The 22349-nt window shown below is 30.9% G+C and overlaps 1 long non-coding RNA gene across 1 annotated transcript in view; it reads right to left on the bottom strand.

Moving 5' to 3' along the window:
* LOC136796521 (uncharacterized) overlaps positions 1–21310 on the bottom strand; it is a 216001-nt gene extending 194691 nt beyond the window's left edge. The window contains exon 1 of the long non-coding RNA XR_010844240.1: positions 20546–21310. This is a non-coding gene — a long non-coding RNA (uncharacterized lncRNA). The remainder of the gene's footprint in view (positions 1–20545) is intronic.
* Between the last annotated feature and the right edge of the window lie 1039 nt (positions 21311–22349).

Raw genomic sequence — 22349 nt, 5'->3', positions numbered from 1 at the left:
ATAATATATTTATAATTTCCATTATGTATGTAAATACTGTATGAATTTAGTAATAAAGGAGGTTACGAAAAAATAAAGTGTATATGTGATCATAGATATTAATGATTTTTAAAAAGTGAAAAATTTTGTTATTGTTGTGGGATCTTCTCTCATCATCTCCTGTAAATCTGAATAGAATCGGTGTGGTTCGTGAGCAATGCATTAAGTGAGAATATGCCTAACGGTGAGATCGTTTCCGCAGTTGCGACACATCGGTGCATTTTCTTTTTTCATGAGATGACCGTGGGTGAGTCAAGTATGGCCTAGCAAATTTTTTAAACTAATTTTTTTTAAAATTTATTTCTCACATAGGCATGGTCACTTTTTTATTGTTTACCACGTTTTCATCTTTAAAAGAATTAATTGAAATTTAAATCGATTGAAGATTTTCAGCAGAATATAATGCAATTGAGAACCACGTCCACTAAATGTTGACGATTAGTTCTGGGTGTGTATTGACTTCTTGCAATATCTGAAGTATCCTCTTCAGTGTTATCTGGTAAATACGCATCTGATGAAAAATATTATACCTTATAAAGAAGGGAAAAAATACCGTATATTTTGAATAATTACAAAGTATATTTTGAGACCGAATTGAGTTATTTGAATTGATTCATAGAAGGGAAAACATAAGTTTCATCAAAATTTTGGAAACATAAATCTGAATTTTCAATCGGTCTTTGAACTTTCTAAACGACAAAAAATTCCATAAAATTAATTTATTTAATGTGATTTACAACTATACACATAATAAATACAATAAGTAAATATGTTGTATGTTTCATTTATACTTGAAAATCTTGGAAAGGTACCACCCATTCGGGGTACTTCATGCATTAATTTAAATTAGAAGGTCCCGTGGCCATCTTCTTTTCAGATGCCTCGGAGGATTATCAGGGATCGTTAAGGATGAGAGATTAACAATTGATGTGTTAGGATGGGTAAGGAGTTTGGAATGAAAAGACGCATATCTGTTTTGGGCCAAATCTACAACGGATGGGATGTTAAGGTCTTTGTGGATGAGTTTATTTGTAACGTAACAAGGAGCATCAAGGATTTTTGATTGTAAGGATTGGATACGGGATGAATTTGATGGTTTGGTAGAGCCCCAGAGCTCAATTCCATACGTCCAAATTGGTCTGATTATCATAGTGTATGCTAATTTTAGTAAAATTTCAAAAAGTAAAGTTTAAAAAAGAGAAATTGATTCAACAAGTTTGATATTTAAACGTTTCGATATCGACTACACATCAAATAAAAAAAAAACATTACATTACGACTAAATAAGGAAAAAATATTTATTTTTTCAAATAAACTAAATCTTTAATCTTAAAAATAGCATTATATTCTTTTCTAAAGATAAAAAAATTATTTTGATAATGATTAATTATTGATTCGGACCTTAATTATGAGTTTGTGAAAGGTGATAAGACATAGTCGCGAAGAGCATGTGGTAATTATAAGAGTAGCTATGAGTTTGTTTTTCTGATGAATTTTTCTAATTAAACCTTAAGAAAATAAAGTAAAATAGTCTATTTATTTCACAGGCAGTTAAGAAAGCATTTATCATAAAACAATATTGTTTAATTAAGAAACGAATACATTTTTTTTTTCTGGATACAACAAATAAATGCTTTCTTAAGGAAAAATATGTATTGAATAAAGTCTAAAGGGAGGAATAAGCCGAAATCCACCATACCACATGGAATTGTTAACCTAAGAAGAAGAGATAAAGGGTGTAGCTGCTTTGAAATAAATCCAGCTAAAATCTTTTGGTGATCCTGACGTTCCAGCTTCCAAGAGCTCCGGCAGACAGAGCTCTGAGGGCCGGGGCAATTAGAAGGATACGTAATTACATAGCTGTGAGGATGAGGGCTCCCTGTGTCCTAAGGGGGAGAACACAATCCCTTCTTTACAGGGTCGATAAATTAGATCGCACTCGCAAGGAGGGAATCTTCTCTGCTACACTCTCTTAAAGCCAATGTAGTTGGTGAGGAAAAGTTAAGTAGAAACTTTAATAAATATTAGTATTTAAGATATTACTTCTAGAAGTTCTTTTTTTCTTCTATTTATTATATTGTTATCATAACTCAGTAAATATGTTGTATATGGGTTCACTTCTTTCTATTACCACTGCCTTAAATAATGGTTCACAATAAAAATAATGGTGCGGTGCGCGCACCACATAACTTTAACTCTTCACCCTATACAGGCCTCCTAGTTTTTTTTAAGATTTCTAGGCTCGTGCTAAAGTTGACGCTATCGGGAAAGATAAAGAGAAAGAGAACTCGTTTTTTCCTGTTCGAATTGAATGTTTTATTTACCGATTTTTTCTTATTGCTAAAGATGAGAATTGTTTATTTTTTTTTCAAATAAACAAATTATTTGAGGTACTTTAGACGTGCACATTTTTAAAATTCGTCATTTAAACCCACTGAGACTATTTTAAGAAGACCTAGCTAATATTATAAAAACATTAAATTATCCATTGGCAATCAAAATCATTAGTGCCTTTTCGAGTATACTAAAAAAAAATGTGAAATACCGATTCTATAAAGTGCCACCTCCAAGCAATAGATTTTTTCGAGAAAGTATCTGTTACACCCCAGAAATATACCTGACCTGCCTTAAATATACAATATTTATTTCATAAATTTTAACAAAGAGGGTTGACTGAGATAAAAAGTTTTAATTTTTAATATAATTTGAAGAATTGACTAATTATGGTAATTTGTGGACTGATATAAATGACCAGATCAGAACAGCCCACATAAAGTTGTTTTTTAATTGATGTGGTTCTTAAATTGTATTAAGATTGTCCTTGAGGATGGCCGAATTGGCCGAAACGTCGGACTTATAGAGGAATAAAAAATGTTTTCAGACTAAAATAGGATAAAATTTATTTATTTAAACAATATTAACCAGTCTTAACCCTAGCAGCACCAAGGGGGGGCTCGCCGAGCCCTCACTTCCGATTTTTTTTAATACTGCTCTCAAAAAAATTTTACAGACAAGGAAAAAAATCTATTTACCTAAAATTTATCTACCAACATGTTGGAATTGATTTGAAAAATATTTGATAAGGAGGAAGAGTACGAAAAATTATTTGTGTTAGAAAAATGAGATGAGGGCGGGTGGAGCCTCCCCCCTTGGTGCAGGGAAGGCACCTGAGGTTCATCAAAATGCTGGCTTCTGATTGGCTGCTCACGGAAGTGCACCAGCTCGCCCATACTGGTCTGATTTCCTCAGTTTTTTTTACTTAAAAATATTTTCGGACTGATATGTTTCTTTGGTTTTTTAGTTGTTTTGAAAAGAGTTGACACATGTGAACCTGCTGAATCTAGTGATGAGCATTTGTAAACATAAACATTTTATTCTTATACCTAAGTTCAGACAATAGAATTATTTTTTGTTTTAAAATATTCATGAAATTGAAAATAATTAAAGTTTCAGCGACCCTAGGTTTTTGTTGTATCATGTATTCTTATTCTTTTTTTAATTCCAAATTAAAACATTTTCATAATAAAGCATATAGAAATCTTAGGTCCTTATTTTTTTTTTTAAATAATCCTTATTCTACCATCTTATTTACAGAAGTAAGAAGAAATTATTATATTTCAAAAGAGTAAGTTTACCATAAAAGGAAAATTAATGATATAAGGGTTAAAATCAAGTGAGGGCTTGTGGAGGTCGTCTTGGGAAGTGTAGGGCTCGGCGAGCCCCCCCCCCTTGGAGTAGGCCGTAATGAATACTACCTTGGTGCTGCTAGGGTTAAGAAGGTGTAAAGATTATGGATAAGTTACGATAGAACTGTATCCAGTATGACAGCGTTCAATAAGATAAAAGAAGAATGTTTATTATATGGAATTTTAGTTTTAGATATTTTAATTAGGCAAAGTATACACTTCGAATACATGAATTCCATTAATCCGTGGATGGATATAAAGCTTACATTACATTACCCTAATGACACATATCCACCTCAAAACAGGAGAAGTGCCTCCAAAATGTTCGTAATGTCATGGTAATCTCACCGTCAAACACATTTTTTAAGAATGTAATCACCACAAATTAACTAATAACCAATTAGGGATACCAACCAATGTTCCAATGGCTTTGAGAAACGACAAATCCTTAATTGAAAGAGTCATTAAATTCATCCATAAGACTAACTTAATAATCAGCATTTAATTATTATTATTATCTATTTATCTTGTCTTATTTTTTTAATTATTTTTTTTAACTTAATTGAAATTTACAACTGTATATTACATAATACATTCAGTAAATATGGTCTTAGTTAAAATGGAGTGTTACAGGCGTTTAGAGCAACTACCCATTATTAGCACTCTAATGACATTTTACATTAGCTGGTCTCGTGGCCATCGCCTTATTTTTAAAATTAGAATAGACACTTATCTGCTTTTCATCATCCTTTCTCCACTTACGATCTATTATTAAACAAATTATAATTGCCTAGTTAAATAATATTTCAAATCTCACGGAAATGAGTCCCACTGGTGCGGATCCGTACACCAGGCTGTTAAACGCCTGTTAAAAACAAAGCTTACATTGGAAGTCCAAAATAAAAAATATTTATTTATCTAAGAAAAAAAAGCATTTTAATACATTCATATGAATAACCAAAAACTGGAATACTGAATATAAAATAATTTTTCACAAAACGGGCACTTTTGAAGCATTAAAGTCCTTTATCTGACACCAGTAGAAGTTATGAAGACTATTCGCGCATACATAACATAGTAAATCATAGTTTTTTTAAGGGTATGAAAAGTTCTTAACAAACAAAAGGGCAATCATAATAATCAGACAATTATTAGCAATAAATCGCCCTCTTTAACTTTTAATAATTTCATTAAAACTATTTGGACAGTTTTTAAATAAAATATGAATGAGGCAAGCCATATGATGAAATATTTCAGTGGACCAGTTTAAAAAAATTATACAATTCTGATTTAATGTTTTATATAGTTAATATTCCTTCCTTAATATCATATGTAACATATGTTGAAATTATGGTATTACAGAAACTAATTCAATAAATATATAACAAAAAACCAAAGGGTCATTTCATTCAAAATTCGAATCGTCTTCAAAACTCGTATTCTTCTCATATTCTCCTTTCATATATATATATATATATATATATATATATATAGAGAGAGAGAGAGAGAGAGAGAAATCTAGCAAGAGTGACGCATTGCCGGGTAAGCATAAAGCTAGTAAACTATAAAGGAATTATTTCGCAATGCCACGACTGATGAAACAGACTCACAATTAAAGCCGAGACCGCCAGTTGAGGATAAAATTAAATGGCAGCTCTATCTTTAATAGAGTTCCCTTGGGCCCCGAACAATACCAGCGAGGCCTTGGCCAGAAAATTAGGATGCCTGGAATTAAAGCTGATGCAGTGTTAGCTGTGAGGGGATCGAGTCCATGGACCCACGGCTACAAGGCAGATCCGAGATTAAGCTCACGACAACTGATGTCATCCTTAATGGGACCATCCCAAATGGGACACCCGCTCCAAATTACTGGGGATTAATTGTTTTCGTCTCTCCCGAGTCACCTTGATTTAAGATGAAAGTTAGGGTATTTAATGCAACAACATACCATTAAAAATAAAGAAGGTAAGCGAATTCAGAAATTCAGGAGTAAAACTGAAAAATAGGTTACTACTTTAATGACTCATTTAAAATAAAAAATCATTTACTTGATTGATCAATTCCTATACGTTGGTTTCCTAAAATTTTGAAATTTCACTTCAAATAGTTTTTCACATGTTTTCACTTATCGTTTGAGTTTCGTGATAGATCCAAAAAAATAAAATAGAAATACATTTTAAAAAAACTGACAAAAAATCTAGTAACACTGCTCAAATATCAATCATCGAAGTTTGGAGGTCTTCTATTCTGTTGATAGACGGGTAGTTTTCGCTTTTTAATAAGGGTGGAAAATTATCATTTAGGCGGGAAATCTCTGTGTACTTGTTAAATAAGTTTCTTACGGGGATTTCCACTTTTTCCCCACTCCCACCATTTTTAAGGTAATTTTTTCGGGGCTTTTGTCTAGTATTTTAAAATGAAGCAAAAAACCTGTCACTTTTTCCATTTCTACTTAAATATAAATTTTCTAGCAAGCATTTTTTTCTAATGTTACCGTAAAATAGATATGGAAAAAGTGACAAATATTTTGTTTGAGTTTTAAAATACAAAATTATTGTCATTGAATAATGATCCTTCCACTGTATCCCAATCCATCCAATCCCACTCTTGAAGAATGGTGCCAAAACTGGAGGATTAAAATAAATTCCAATAAATCCCACCAAATCACATTTACCCTTCGTCTTGCCTTACAGTATCTTTTAATAATACCCCACTTATTCCTGTTGAACAGATCCGTTACTTAGGACTAAATCTGGACAAACGACTTACATGGAATCCTCATACAAGACTGAAAAGACAGGAAACTGCTCGTCGACAAACGGTCCAAACTTCCAATCCATTACAAAAGACTGTAATCAATAAAAAAAACATAATCCAAAAAATAGTATTTTCCATCCTTAAAACCTCTATATGAGAGCCTATATTTGTAGGCTATTTTTTTGTCTTCGCAAATGGTAGAGAAAGGTTTAAAGTTGGGTGATAAAAGAGAAAGGTGGTAAAGTGATTTTTTAAGGCATTAGTACAAGTATAAAATACTTGTACTAATAAGTATCAAATCTAGCGAAACTCTCACCAGTTTTTTTTTAAACAAAACTAAACCGATATTTTCTGTACATATGTGTATTTTATAACTGACTATTGGTACATCTTTTCAAAACATAAATTAAGGCAATAGCAATAATATTTTCATAGGATAAAATGTTAAGGAAACTAATTAAATTATGATTTCTCTACAAAAGTAATACTTTTCACAGCCTCTACGGAGTGACATAACCGACCAAAAAGAACTACACGGAGAGAGACAGTTTTGACAAAAACCATTCCTAGCAGGCGAAGAGGGGGATGAGGGAGGGAAAGGGGATAGGGGAGGGGGAGAAGGGGATTGGGGAGGAGGGGTTTTCCCGGGGGAAAATGCTCCGACTGACGCTCAACTTAATTATCCAAAGATAAAGCCTCAACTGTCAAGGGACTGGCTGGAATCCCCTAATTGGCTCAGCCTAACATTGCTTTTACGATTTTATTCACAAAATATTCCACCAGCTTTATAATCATTTTCTAGAGACGAGAAATCAAAAATATTACAGAGTATTTCGTCAGAATGAAATATTTAAAGTAAAAATATCTAATTTTATCTGAAATATATATCCTAAAAATAGGTTATTGATTCAGTCATAAACAGGACTTTATATTAATGGGCCATTAAGGGTTGATTACACAATAATATATAATAACAAACATACCATATTATATTATTGTTCTGGGATCACAACGTGGTACATGCTGTAGGTATACCACGTTCGACATTCCTTAACATATCTATCTACAGCAAGTGTCATAGCCCACACGACTATCCTGGCCTCATAACTATGTATACAGTTCAATAAGCTCACTCCAAATTTAATTTTTAATAAGGATTCTTTGGTCGTACAAAGATTTATAACACTTATGCCTAACAGGATCACACTAATAATTATAGAATTGGCCTGAATTAACCAAAAACATGACAACGCTAAATGCTATCCCATTGCTGTCCCAAATACGTTAAAGACCTAATCATACCTTATTTTTATAGCCTAAATTAGAGGTTCCCAATCCTTTTCGGTTTGCGGCTCCCTAAATAATCTTATTTTTAACCCCGTGGGGCCCTTAAAACATAAGATTTTTTTTTCTAAATTTTTGACTTTCTTGAAAAATTGGAAAACATTATTTTTTTAAAAGCGATAACCCATTTAATAGCGAAAAATTAAAAACAGATACTTACTATTTTTCTTCGGATGATATAAAAGATCTAATTTAAACTGTTTCGGTAATATCGTATTGAGACCACCATGTGGTTTGGATAGTTTTAAAAATAAATTAAACACGAATTTTAAATTCACAAACTATTTATTGAACGTCGATTGATGATTACCATTATTAATGGGATGGATGGGATTGATGTTCACAACACAAATTCTCAAATCTCAGAATAAAATTAGATATGGCGACCCTTATTTCTTGTTTAATGTTAATTTTCGAGCGACATTTACTTTTTATTACCGTGACCGCCGAAAACCCAGCTTCGCACAAATAGGATCTAGCAAATCGAATTAATATTCGTAGAGCTTTACCATTAAGCAGTGGATATTCCCCTTTTACTCATATCCAAAAATAAGAAAATTACATGCTATCAAATTTTAACTTTATATACATAATATATTGGTGGGCCAGTATCCTTTAATAATACACCACTTATTGCTGTCAAACTTAGGACCGCACTTGGACAAACGATTGACATGGAATCCTCATACAAGACCGAAAAGACAGGAGACTGCTCGTCGATTCTGACTATTACAACATTTACTAGACAAACGGTCTAAATTGCCAACCCATTAGAAAAGACTGATCTAGATAACTATTATAAGGCCTATCTGAACATACGGAGTTGAGTTTTGGGCCTCCACTAAACCAACAAATTCCTTAGCAGTCCAAAATCCTTAATGCTCCTTACTTTGTCACAAATCAAGTCATCCATCAGGACCTCAATGTCTCATATGTTGCTAATTTGGCCAGAACCAGACACCAATCCTTCCATGATAAACTTCCCTAACACCCAAATCCACTACTTGTTTCTAACCGGGTTTCTCCTTCGTTACCTAATAATTCAATATCTAGGTGTCTGAAAAGAAGATTGCCTCGAGATCTTCTCCTCTAGAAATGTTATTGGCGTTCTATCAATGGGTAGATTCTCCACATGTTTGTATCATGTCACTATGTCACCTAAAGAAAATTTACTTGTTGTATATATTTTTATACAGTGGTAAAAAAAAAATATATTGGTGGTCGGTAAAAGTACGGTAAGCGGACCAAATATTCCTTTTTTCAAACTTCTCACAGTTACCAAGAAGTTGCAGCCACGTACAAATCGAAGTGGAATTGTTCTTATAATCCCAGAAGAACCCCGTTCATTATTTTTCTTCAGGTATTTATTTCAGATATTTTAAAAACAATGAGAAATTTTTGTTTTATTTTATTAATTAATAAAAATACCTATTGTAAAAAGGACGATATTTTATGGAAAAGAACCAACGCAAAGATTAGTAAAATTATGAGTTAATGGTATATTATCATGTTCCATACATAAGAGTCCGTAACATTTGTGAGTTCACTAAGAGAACACTGAACCCACAAAAATTTGTAATATATTGGTAGTATAACATGTTTGAGGGTCCATTTTTGCGTGAAATATGATACCCTTTATATGCTGATAGTTGAAGGTTTTCAGTAATTGTACTGATAATTACATATGTAGTTTTATTTAGTAATTTTTTGTTGGCATTTAACATAGAATCTACATTTCTCAGTGTAGTACTATGTGACTTGGATCCTTTCTACAAAATGGCGTCCAATTAAAAATTTTCTAAAACTTTTTTCTTATGCTATAAAAAATTTTTTTTGGTCTCATTATCAATGGCCACGAAGTGACAAAACTGACAGAAATATATAATTGAAGGACAGAGTCCCCTAGCGGAATAGGGATATAAGAAGAAAAAGTGGATGGTAAAAAAAAAAAAAGAATGATGAAGCAGTGAGCACTGAGGGATGTTAACAAGGGAAGAGGGTATCTCTCATTAGCAGTTCTCCTATCTCTTAATTTTAATTAGCAGGTAAAAAATGGGATCCTCCCGTCGACGACTGTCACCTCCAGTAAATTATAACTCACCTGTCATACCGCCCCAAAACAGGCAGTATATATACTTCTGGTAAAAATAGCAGCTTGTTAGGCAGCAAAGTGACCTCCCTTGGGTTTGCCCCGACAGGGTCTTAGCAGATAATAATGTCATCCTTTATAAAAATCTTCAAGGAAAATATATCACAAAAGAAAATTTTGTTGAAGTATTCTGCCATCCAGCGACAATGTTAAAAAGTGTTAATTTTAAAATAAATTGTGACAATTGTTATTAATCAATAACTTTTTTTTAGTCGTTTAAACGTTTCTTAAGTCGAATAAGTAAAATGCTATAAACAAATAAATAAAAAAATAGACAATAAAAATATAAATAGTCAAAATAAAAAAAATAAAAAAGAAATAATAATAATAAAGGGAGGAGAAAAATGTTTTATTACTAAAATTATGTTACCTAAATAGAATAAATAATTGCTAACAGTCTACTTATTAGTAATAGAAATATTTATATAAGGCAAATATACAAAAAAGGCTACAATTATGAATTTCGGTATGATTGAAGGTTGGTGCGATTTTTTTTTTTCTGATATAGATATTATAAAACAAATATGATTTTATTAAATAAGGATAAAGTTTGATAAATACTAAAACGTTTTACGCCAAAATATTGGCTTAGAAGCGAAACAAAAGAAGTAAAAATATTCTAGTTTCCAGTTATTTAGTTTTTCGAGCCTAAAATGTTGAACTCCAAAGAATTGATTAATATGATAACAATCTATTTCATTCATTTTCACATAAAAAAGTAAAACTATTATTTATATTACATCAAAAATTTAATAAATAAATTACAACACACAAATAAATAGGCTAAAAATTAAAACATAGATGAATATTATCAGAACTAGGACTTTTAAAAAATAGGACCCAATTTATGTTCGAAAGGATCGTAATTAGGTTTTGATGTCCGACTCAAAATCTAGAATCTGTTGAATCCTTAAATAAATAATGAAACTTAGGAATTAACCTGAAAGAATACATTATCCTTATAAAGCTAATAATGAGGAAAATTACTTTAAATTTTCAAAATTTCTTAAGTGTTTAAATTTTTAAATACAGTTGAGTGCACGACTTTCGTAATAGCAAACTTGTTTTTTATAAAAACTTGTTATATTTTTTAAAGAAAAATTTCATTAGTTATGCCAACATTAAATATTTTATTTTGTATAAATCAGAAGGGCATTTATGTAACTTGTAACTATTTTGGCTAATACTGAGGAGAATGATTTTAACATCATATCTTTTTTTTACAACACGTTAACTTACAAAACCTCTAGGTGGATATTAGCTCATTCAGAAACAGATCTTCACAAGAATTTTACAATACACAAAACTTCATTTCATTTAAGCGCTTGAACGCCTCAGTTACAATGGTTTAAAAAGTTTTTTTTTTTTATTTCGTACTAAAATCTGATATAGAAATTTTCAATTATATTTTTCAGTACAAGTGAATCAGGATCCAGGAGTAAGTCTTTGTGTTCTACGATCAGATCCAAGAAAGATGGAAAAGTTTATAGGAGTGAGTGAGTTTTTTTTTTATTTAATACCAGTTCGACCTGGTGGGGCTTACATGGTTGATATAATAGTTTGTTTTTTTTACAGTTAATTATAGGGGGGGGGAGAATATAGTTTCGCACAAAAGACATCCCTAACTAGATAAAACGTTATAAATTAAAAAAAAAATTATGATACAATAAATAGATACACAAATTGATTTCCCACCCTACAGGTATTCAAGGTTTATTTTCGGCCAAGACTCCCATTGGAATCCTATATTGCCTAACCATGGTTGGGGGTCAAAGTTTTTCATTTTGTAGGACCGCCACTAAATGATAAAATTCAACGCTCAGGCCGGATTCGAACCGGCATCGCAAACAGACATCAAATTGGTAAGGCTGTGTCTTAACCACTGAGTTAACCCTAGATACAAATAATAATTCTTGATAAGAGAGGAAAGTAAAGTTAAAAACAACATTCGAGTGAAATGTAATATAATGTGTAAATAAAGTGAATCTGGAAGCAGATCCTTGCTTATACTGAAACAGAACTTGACAAGAATTTTACAATAAACAAACCACTGAGTTATGTAACCACTAAAAAGCGTCCATCAAATCAAATGGTTTAACCACTATTTATTTTTTTAAAGATAATTTTGCCTAGTGTACTAAGCTGCAATTTAGAATTACCTAACTTAAATAATCGCTATTCAGTTATCAGTTAGTTATTACTTCCTATTCAACAAAAACGCAATTCGAAAAAAAATAATAATAATAAAATATCTACTTTCTGTTTTTGTGAGAATCAAGCCCTTGTCTAATATTTATTTTTATTAGCTTTTAAGGCATATTTTAATCTCCATAAACATAACTAAAGATTTAAAGGACACCCCGTATATAAAATTTTAAATAAAAATCCAAAATTTGAAAACATAGGTGTTATTGAAAGGGAAAGAAGTTTGCATAATAAATCCCCCTAATAAATAGTAACTGTAAAGGCTGTAACACTAAAGGCCAGTAATTAGTTTTCCCTTATTAAACAGATCGTGTACTTTAATCCTATTCCCGACACAAAAGGATTTATCTCTCTTAAACATCATTTATCCCTTTCCTCTTTTTTTTTTTTATCTACTCCGCTCTTTGGGTAATTAAAATACTAAAGAAAAAAAATTGGGCTCGTATGTTTGGGCTTAATACGGCTATTTAGTTGCCCAGTTTATTAGCGGCTATTATTCTCAATCTGGAACGATCCCGCAAGGGATGAGCTGTGTATTATCCCTAATTCTTACAAATTTTATTATATTAAAACATGATTAAATCATCACTGTGCGGTATAAGCGGCTATTTTTACCAATTCTAAAGTATCAGGTTACCGAATATGAGACAAATCGTTACTTAAATTTAACATATCATTAAGTACAAGGTGAATATCGCTTATAACAACCACGGAAATAATGGTGTATCGGTCATAGTGACGAATATTTCCGGATCCGTGATTTACAGAACCTTACCAATTTAATTTTACTAACTCATATATCAGTCGATCGTGAGGCCAATTTGGGTTGATCGTCGATCGCTCGCAATGTCTGTGGTGGAATTCCATGCACCACGGACTTCGAAGCGAATGTAGAAGGCATACATTTCTAGCAATAGTTTCAGACATATTTCATATTAACCATAAGTTATTAATTATTAAATAAATCAAATGGTATCCTTGTTAAGTCTCAACTTAAGTTAACTTAAGTTAAGTCTCTTTATTATATCAATAGTCCAACGTTTCGGCCAATTCGGCCAATCCTCAAGGACAATTTAAACATTTAACAGCTTATTATGTATTCATTTGAAACAATTTTAAAAATAACATCATTATTAATAATATACCATACCTTAAATATAAATTCAAACTTCATATCAAAATTAAAAAAAAAATTTTTAATGGCTATTTTACCCAGGTCATCAATTAAAAATCAAATTCACCCTATGAAAAAGTCAATTAATAGAAAATCAAATCAATTATTAATAAGCTTACCAAACCTGTTTTTTTAAAACTTTAATTTTAGACTAAAACTACACTATCCACTATTAGCCAAACAAACTATTTATAACCTACACACACTCAGGTTAGACTTATTATTATTTTAATTCAAATTGTATTTTGGTTTTAAAATATCATAAGTATCCATATTCTGTTAATTCCCCTGGACGTGAGTTTTTTGGCTCTTTAAATAATTATTGTTGTTGTTTTCTAGGTCGGTAGATAGCCGTATATCTGTATTTCAGTACGATTTGTACTCAGTGACCTATTGATGGATTAGCAAAAACCAAGTCATTCTCTCATGATATATTTTCCTGACAAAAAAAACATGAAAGTGAAATATTGAAATCAAGATCAAAATTTTAAGTAAGTGAAAATCTCTCTTGAAAAATTGTCGAAAAATCGAAATTTTTAGATACCGCTTGTACTAATATGAATGCTGCAATCAAAAGTAGGGTCTGGACATTTATTTTCTCCATGAGTCTATATTTCGAAAACCTAATAAGTGATTTAAAGAATAAAAATAGTTTTGAACATAAATATATTACTTATCTGCCCTTACCTCGCTGGAATGCAAACGATACCGAAACTCAGTGTATAAACATAGAATGCATTTCAAACCCCTTCTTCTTCCCCCTTAGACTACGCCTATGACAATAAGTCAATCGCGACACGCTTAAAAGATAAAAACTAGATCTAATAAACAGAAAAGTCTACCCCCCCCCTTTTATATAGCAATGGTTAAAGCGAGTGATTGTCAAATAATGCAAATAATTGATAAATAATAAATTCCTATTTCACGTTTACAAGAAGTGTATATATAGATCGTTTTAAGGACGATCGGCAATAATGACAGAATATTCCTGGTACTTCGGGGGTCGTAATTAATGATATCCAGGGCAGTTTCTTAATTGTTTAGGAGGTTTTTCTTAGAAAAAAAAATTACGAAACTTCTTTAATATACATAAACATTTTCATGTAACAATAGATTGCATCTAATCAAACAATGCTAAAGAGTTTAAAGCATAAATTAGGTTTAGAATCAATTTTTTTTTAAATAAAAAAAATTATTTTAATTCCAAAAACGCCCTGAAATAATGACTCAATGGTTTATAATTTTAATTGATTATTTACTATTTTATTAAATAACAAATAATAAAATATTCGATGTGCCACCTCACACAACTTCCCTAACTGGTCTGAATGCGAACTTCAATACGAAAATTGCTTCCTATATCATCACCAATATTGATCCAATCTAGCTATCAAATATGAAAGATGAGCACCCAGAATTTCTGATTTATTCCAAAAGCTAATATAAAACGAATGAATTTCTAAGGAAAACAACCACAATATTTTTAAAAGAACGTTTTATGCTTTCAAAACATGGTCCCATTTCTATGATTTTTTTTCCTTTCATAGCGACTCTAATTACCTTTCAATTAAGAGCCACAACTAAAAAACCAAAACGTAAAACATAATTAGGTTTATATATTATGTAGATAATTGTCAGTTCGTGAGTAAAACACGTTAGTCAGGGTTGGCGTTTGATTTGTAAAGATCTGTACTATTAAACAAAAAAATATTTATTTGTATATTAATGTACACCACCGAGCGCCCCAACAGCCCTGATGACCCGTAGTGGGGGGGGGGTGTAGAAACGTTATTCTTTAAAAAATACTTCTAAACTATTTTTATTTTCCTTGACCCCAACCCTGACCATTACCTTCTAAAACATCTTTAAATGTACAACCTTAAATTTTGAGGCGAGATTATATTTTGTTTATTGTTGGTCAAGTTCCATTATTGAAAACTAATAACCAAGCGAAAGAAAAAGAGTGTTTTCACGAAATTTTCAACTTTGAAAATAATCCATTTTACTATTATTTATATATTTTTTTCATAGTCTTATTTGAATTATACTAATATAATTTTGTAACATAATATAGGAATTGATATTTTTACTATATTATCTCCTTAATTCTAATAATAATTCTATATTACTACGCTATGACGTGTGCTTGTAAAGTTTCACTTTTATTTCTTTTTTATGTGAAAATTTTAGCATTTTATGAAACTACAAATGACTGGAAAAGGCATTTAATTAAAACAACTTTCAATAAAGCCATAAATAAAGATTTATTTACTTCAACGAAATATTTTTCTCTAAACTAATAATTTTATCATTACATAATTCGAGGAGAAAGAACGTTTGTTGAATGTAAGTAATTACACACACTGCCACTAACATTCTTCCATGGTTGTCGATCAAGAAACTTATTTAAACGCATTAGACTACAAATAGCTACATATTCTTAAGCAGATAACTAAAACTTGAAACTCCTTCTATTGGAAATATAAACTTCACTGCTAAGTAGGAGCGTGAATTTGAAATTGCCTTAAATCTATTTCCACGATAAATATAGCCCGATGAAACAGTAAACACGGCTACAGTAAACCGAATTATCAAACTCTTGAATATGAGTTTGAGAGAAAACAAGCCCGGAATTGCCCGGGATGAAGTTATGTAAGTCATTTCATGCATGTTAAACATGTTCTCTTCAAGCCACCGAATTCGGTTACATAGCCAGCCATCAAGTATAGTAACTGGTTTTGTCATTTGAGTAAAAAATAATTTGAATTCTTGTGCGCAATAGACCATCCTCAAAATATCTTATGCTTTGATCATTTTAAAACATTGACAAACCAACAGGTAAATCATAGTAATTTATAATAGTAACGGAATAATTTCTTTTTTTTATACTAATTTCACTCTCCATCTGTTACTTTTAATGATATTCCTCTACCCAGATCCCAAACAGTGACATCTTGATTCATTTTAGACAAAAGACTCACCTGGAACCAACATACTAGACTTAAAAGACAAGAACTCAACGACGATTCACCCAACTATACCGACTGCTCAGCAGGACCTCACATCTCTCAATAGAAAACAAACTTCTAATTTATAAGTGTATACTCAGATCTATCTGGGCAAACGGACTTGAACTTTGGAGAACAGCTAACCCATCTAACATCAAACGTATCCAATCCTTTCAATCCGAAATCCTTAGAACTATAGTCAATGCAGCCTATTACGTTTCCAACCGTACATTACACCAAGATCTTCATATCCCTTTTGTCTTTGACCTCATACCAACCAAGTTCTCAAAATTCGATTTATATTTTTAATCATCTTAATCCTATGGTTCAATCCTTATCCAGTTCCTCAAAGGTTGAAACGGCAGTGACCAAGAAACTTATTGTAAAATAAAAATGGACAATTGGAGTTCTGGCAGTGATCAAATTCTGCACTCAAGTTGAGTGTTAGTGCACTTGCTCAGCCTTCACTGACTCATTACCAGTGACGCGGTGAGAGGGATGCGCTGGGATCTCAAAGAGCTCTGCTTCACCTCTCATATTGTGTATAAGAATGTACATGCGACTGGTGATTATTGTATTTATTTATTTTTCATGTACATAGTTTGAATATGTGTATTTTTTTCATCGATTAAATTAAACAGATCAAATTTAAAGCAATGGAAATAAAGGATTTCGCAAAATATTAAATGTATGAATTATTTAAATACTTTATTAGATGTGGCTTTTAAATAATAGCACTAGTGCGAAGGAAAATAAAGAAAAGGGCAACAACTCAGTTCCAAGTCCCATAGCAGCAGCACGTCCTGTCCCGGCCCGCCGTATTCTGGACAGCTCCCGAGGGAATACTACAGCTGACGGGGACTTACCAAGTCCTTTCAAACCCATAAGTCAGCTACTTAGTTAAGGCTACTCATCTAGCTTTTAAAGGAGCTGGCAATGGGAGGAGGGGGACGCGGGATCACCCTTTTCAGTTAAAATAATTTTTATTGATAGTATGTCGAAATATATTAGACAGGAGCCAAAATGTATACATTATCATAGTAATTTTTACATTATTATTTACTTTCTTTGCTTGGTATGAATTAAAAGGTTACCACATACCTTCTTCTTCATAGTTAAAGAAACATTTTTGTGGGTAAAAAAAAAATTATTGATTGTTTTAAATTAGTTCAAATTTAAAGTGATTACCATCTAATACTTTTAAGATTTAATACCTTAATAAGAGAGAAAAAGAAATTTCAAATTAAAAAATGGCAGAAAGTTCTTATTTCATGTATCCGGTTCTAATTTGCTTGCCTAGACTTGGCTTGCGCCATTTGAGTAAATAGTTAATTAGTGAAATCGTTTCGAATTTATAGCATATGTTGTAGTAGTTATATTGCGGAAGCATATTTTTAATTTTAACCATCCCAAGAGAGAATCAGACCTAACCTGAATCCATGGCCATGATATCCAAGGTAATCGGGACCTCTATTTAAGATAAATGAATATTAAAAAATAAGAAAACTGATTTCCTTAACAGTGGTTGTGGTATAATGTTATATCTCATGCTATAAATATATCTAATTCAATAAGGTTTCTTTATATCAGCTTGCGGACAGATTTTATTATCTAATAAATTATAAATTTACTAAAATAAAAATCACAATAAGCCCTGGCACGCATAAGAACAAGTACATTGCACCAAATAATATTCTTAATTTAAATTTCATTGTGCTAGAGAGCCCAGTGATTAATAATTATTTATTAACAATGAATAATACGCATCTTTGAATAATAAAAAATGCCCCTAGAAGCTGCTGAGGAATGGCAAACCATCCTAATTGTGACAGAAGGCTGTACAAACACCTAATGAATAATGAATGCTCCCAGCGTCAGAGGAGTTAACAGTCTACATGTGTCCCTACAGCTCCCTAGCCAAGTTCCCCTTTAGGCAAACCTATCGAAAATTCATTTACTTAGGAGTTTTAATCTTAAATATTTAAATATATATATATATATATATTTAGTATATATATATTTAAATATTTAAGATTAAAATTCTAAGTAAATGAAATATATATATTGTTAGTTTCCTAAAGTATTATTCAGACGTTACTTTTCCTTTATGGCTGTGTATGGCTCGATAGGTCTGGAGTGCGGTATCCTCTACGAAAAGGAAAAAAAAACAATCGTTTCAAAAGTAATGGAGTATATAAGAAAATAAGATATAACAGAACAAAGTAAATGATGCAATGAACTGTATATTTTATATTTTGATTTTAAATTTCTTTAACTTTTTTTTTAATATTTTGAGGTAGTCGCAAAGGATTGGCTCAACGGGGTCCACTTTGGCCTATATAATCACATATTGTTATGCAATAAAAAATTGTAAAATATGGAGTAAAAAAATAAATAAAATATGCAATGAAAATTCCTAATATGCTTATAATACAGCAAAAGTATTCAAATATGCCTACAATAAATTCTGAACTAATAAAGAACGGTATTTATTTCGAATTTCTGCCTTTTTTTGAATCGTCAGTAATTAATCATTACCTTAATAATAAATCAGTATTTTTCAAAATACTTATAATTCCTTTAATTTATGGAAATATTTTCAGTTGTTTTGTATTTTTTTTTGTTACAAAATATGTTTATTATCAGTAATTTATAGACAGATTATATTTGTTTATATTTATTTTCTATGTCTTTAATTTTTATATTAAGAAATGTTCATATATTGTATTTTTAGTTAAGTTATATTTTAAATTGTACTATTTTATTATCATTGTATATTTTATATTATTCTTATCTAGCACTAATTTAGTTTTGTCATTTTATTTACAAAGCCTAATAATTATAAAAAATAATACATATAAACTTTTTTCTTTTTTGAACTATGGGGCCTGCTGTAAATAGAAATGTCATTACAACAAACGCTGACAATTAACATCAATCAACCAGTTTACGTGAATGTTTCAAAACCTACCTTTAAGCTAAAAGAATATAATATACTAATTTTTAAATAAAATAAAATATAATTTGAAGAAGAAGAACTAGCAACCCATAATAATAAATTAAAAATAAATAAGAAACATTGAATCATCAATTACAAGCCCACCACTAAGAGGACAGCATTGCCAAGAAAGTAAAAATCGATAGATCTATCTTAATTAGATATCGATAGGCCATCATCACTCTTAATAAGAGAAACTTCCCTCTCAGTATCACTTAAGAGGGCATTTATCATCAGCCAGCATCCACGATATACACTAACAATATCTGACCTTACAAGGTCGAAGCAACAATTTCAAATCTGAAATTCCAAAAATAAAAAATGCTCCAACAGGCTGAAAAAACTTGGGTATATTATGCTAACAGTTAGTAATGAATATCTGCGTCCCTCCCTGTGTAAGGGATTTTATATTTAAAATAAATATGAAAACGTCTAAAATAGAATGACATACAATATGGCAAAGGAAGGACACCATTATATATATATATATATACATGTATATTGTAATATATATATACATGTATATTGTAATATATATATACATGTATATTGTAATCTATATATTTTCAATAAAGGTCAGAAAAAAAATAGAATGACGTAGTATTAGGGAAATGACGAAACTGTTGTTTAAAAAAAAAAAATATTGTATCCGTAATATCTTATCAGTGGCGTACTAAGAGGAAGGGCAGATAGGTCCATACTGTTGAATTATAAGTTTAAAATTGGTTTTAATAAAATAAAGAAATTTACTTTAAAGTTAAAACTTGCGCTAATTAATTCACGGTTTAAAAATTTACTTGGTTTCCTAGCCACAGTAGAGGATCTCAGGGAAAAACTGGCAAGAAAATTGAAGAAATTTTCTGGCTGTCCAGTGGTATTTTAACCTGAATACTACAGGTTTGTTAGGATAAAAACAATTAAAAAATATTTCAAACATTAAATTTTTATTTTTCTTAAGTTGGGAGCAAATGACCCTTTCCCTTTGGATCCTCCAATTAGCAAGGGATGTTTAAAATTAAAGTTATATAAGAATAATTATTAATGTTTCCACTAACATCCTCTATCTATCACATACAAGAAATAATTCCAAAATCAGTATTTTCCAGTTTCTCTTAACTTTATTGAAAGCAATTTACAAACTATTGTATAAAAATTGAAACAATTCAACAGAAAAATAACACTTACCATGTAACTCGCGAAGAAGGAACAGTGGTGTATGATTATGCATTCATGTTAGTGATGATTTGATTCCATGCTGGCGTTATATCATTAGTTGATATCAGTGGGAAACCAAAAGTGGAAAACAATTGTGTACTAGGTGACACAAGCAACAGACCAAGGCAGACATACATATGTCTTTTGATTTTTGGAAGAAATTTACTTAAAATTTTGAAAATCTCCGAGACCGAATCAAGAGCAGAGTTGAGCGAAAATAAGCAGTAGATGAAACTACAGCTAAAATTGTTATGGATATGATATCAATTTATAGATGATTCAATCATGAATAACAGTCATATCCATGACAATTTTAGCTTTGGTTTTATCCATAGTTAATTTTTGCCCATCTCTGATTAAGAGGCACACCTTCGGAAAATAACATTCTGATGATAAAGGTCGGAGAGGAAAATCTGGACCCGGACGAGGAATAATGATTTGACTATTGATTTATTTTTTTTTTTTTTTTTGAGGAACTAATTCATTAGAAAATTTTTTTAAAATGATATACAACGATAAAAAGATTTTTTCAAGTAATTAGGGCTTGGAAAACGCTCGAGACGACAAATTGTTGGTTTCTCACAATGACTAATATAAAAATGAGAAATTTTATTTATTAAAATATTTAAATTTCAAACCATAATAAACAAACTTAAGGTTTCAAACTTAAAAACACTCGACAATCCAAGAAAAATAATACACCCACTAAAATTCCACTAACATCATGAAGGCTGCCAATTACCTGAAAAAGAAAGAAAACACAAGATTATAAGGCGAAAACTGCGAAATAACATGCTCCGCTCTGGAACACATTTAAAATAACAATAGCTAGTTTGTACTGTAATTTTCTGAGCGAAAAGATCGGTCCAAGAATAAATAATTGTATACCTGTCTGTTAGAAACAGCGCCCAAAGATAATATAACTTAAGTGAAAAAAAAAAATAATATCTTGACCATTTCCAACGATATCTTCAGATTAATGTGAGGTAAGATAAGATAAACAAAAAAATACAGTTTTAAAGAATTAAAGTCTAGAACAGCTTTAGCAAAACAAATATTCATTTTTAAAAAATAAATCCTGAATGTAATTTCTCAACGAGAGAACTAAAAGGAAAATAACACAATAGTACTCGTTTTAAACATAAAAAAATTATAAAGCTACCAAAATGTTTTTCATTTCACGTTAAATGCGAATAATAAATTTATAAAATAAGTTACTGGATAAAATGGTTTGATAAACTAGAACAAAGATAAATTTGAATCGGTCAACGACTTCTCACAAAAAGAATTCACGAACGCCCAGAAATAATATTTATTCTTGATAATTTAATCACAGGACTTGCAATTACAGCACGAAATGGTTTGCATAGCTTATAGCGACTTTGGTTAGTGCTTGCCTACAATGAAAATGCCATGAGAAAATAATACTAAATTTTAGCAGAAATCTAAAAACACGTGTTCTTGTAACACATCTAAGAGAGATTATCCAAAGGTCAAAGTATAGCCGAAGACTTACTCTACAATCTTAACATATTAGAGGGTTCGATTTAATACAACAAAGCATTGAGTTATTTTCCTTGCTTCTACATGAGCTAAGTATTAAGTATTAAGTATTGGAAGAAGCAGTAAGGATAAATAATTCCAGACAGATAACAAACGAATCAGTAAAAGTATGATTAGGACTTATTTTCGTAGATCACACGAGGCTCACCCACTCCTATCTTATTTCAAAAGAAACGCCTCCGAACTGCCAGTATTGCAATAACAATCTAAC

This window comes from Halyomorpha halys, unplaced genomic scaffold (genome assembly GCF_000696795.3).
Source record: "Halyomorpha halys isolate HHAL.00 unplaced genomic scaffold, Hhal_1.1 Scaffold110.1, whole genome shotgun sequence".
Lineage (NCBI taxonomy): Eukaryota > Metazoa > Arthropoda > Insecta > Hemiptera > Pentatomidae > Halyomorpha > Halyomorpha halys.
Note: the sequence above shows the minus strand (reverse complement) of the source record. Positions and strands in the feature narration are given on the sequence as shown.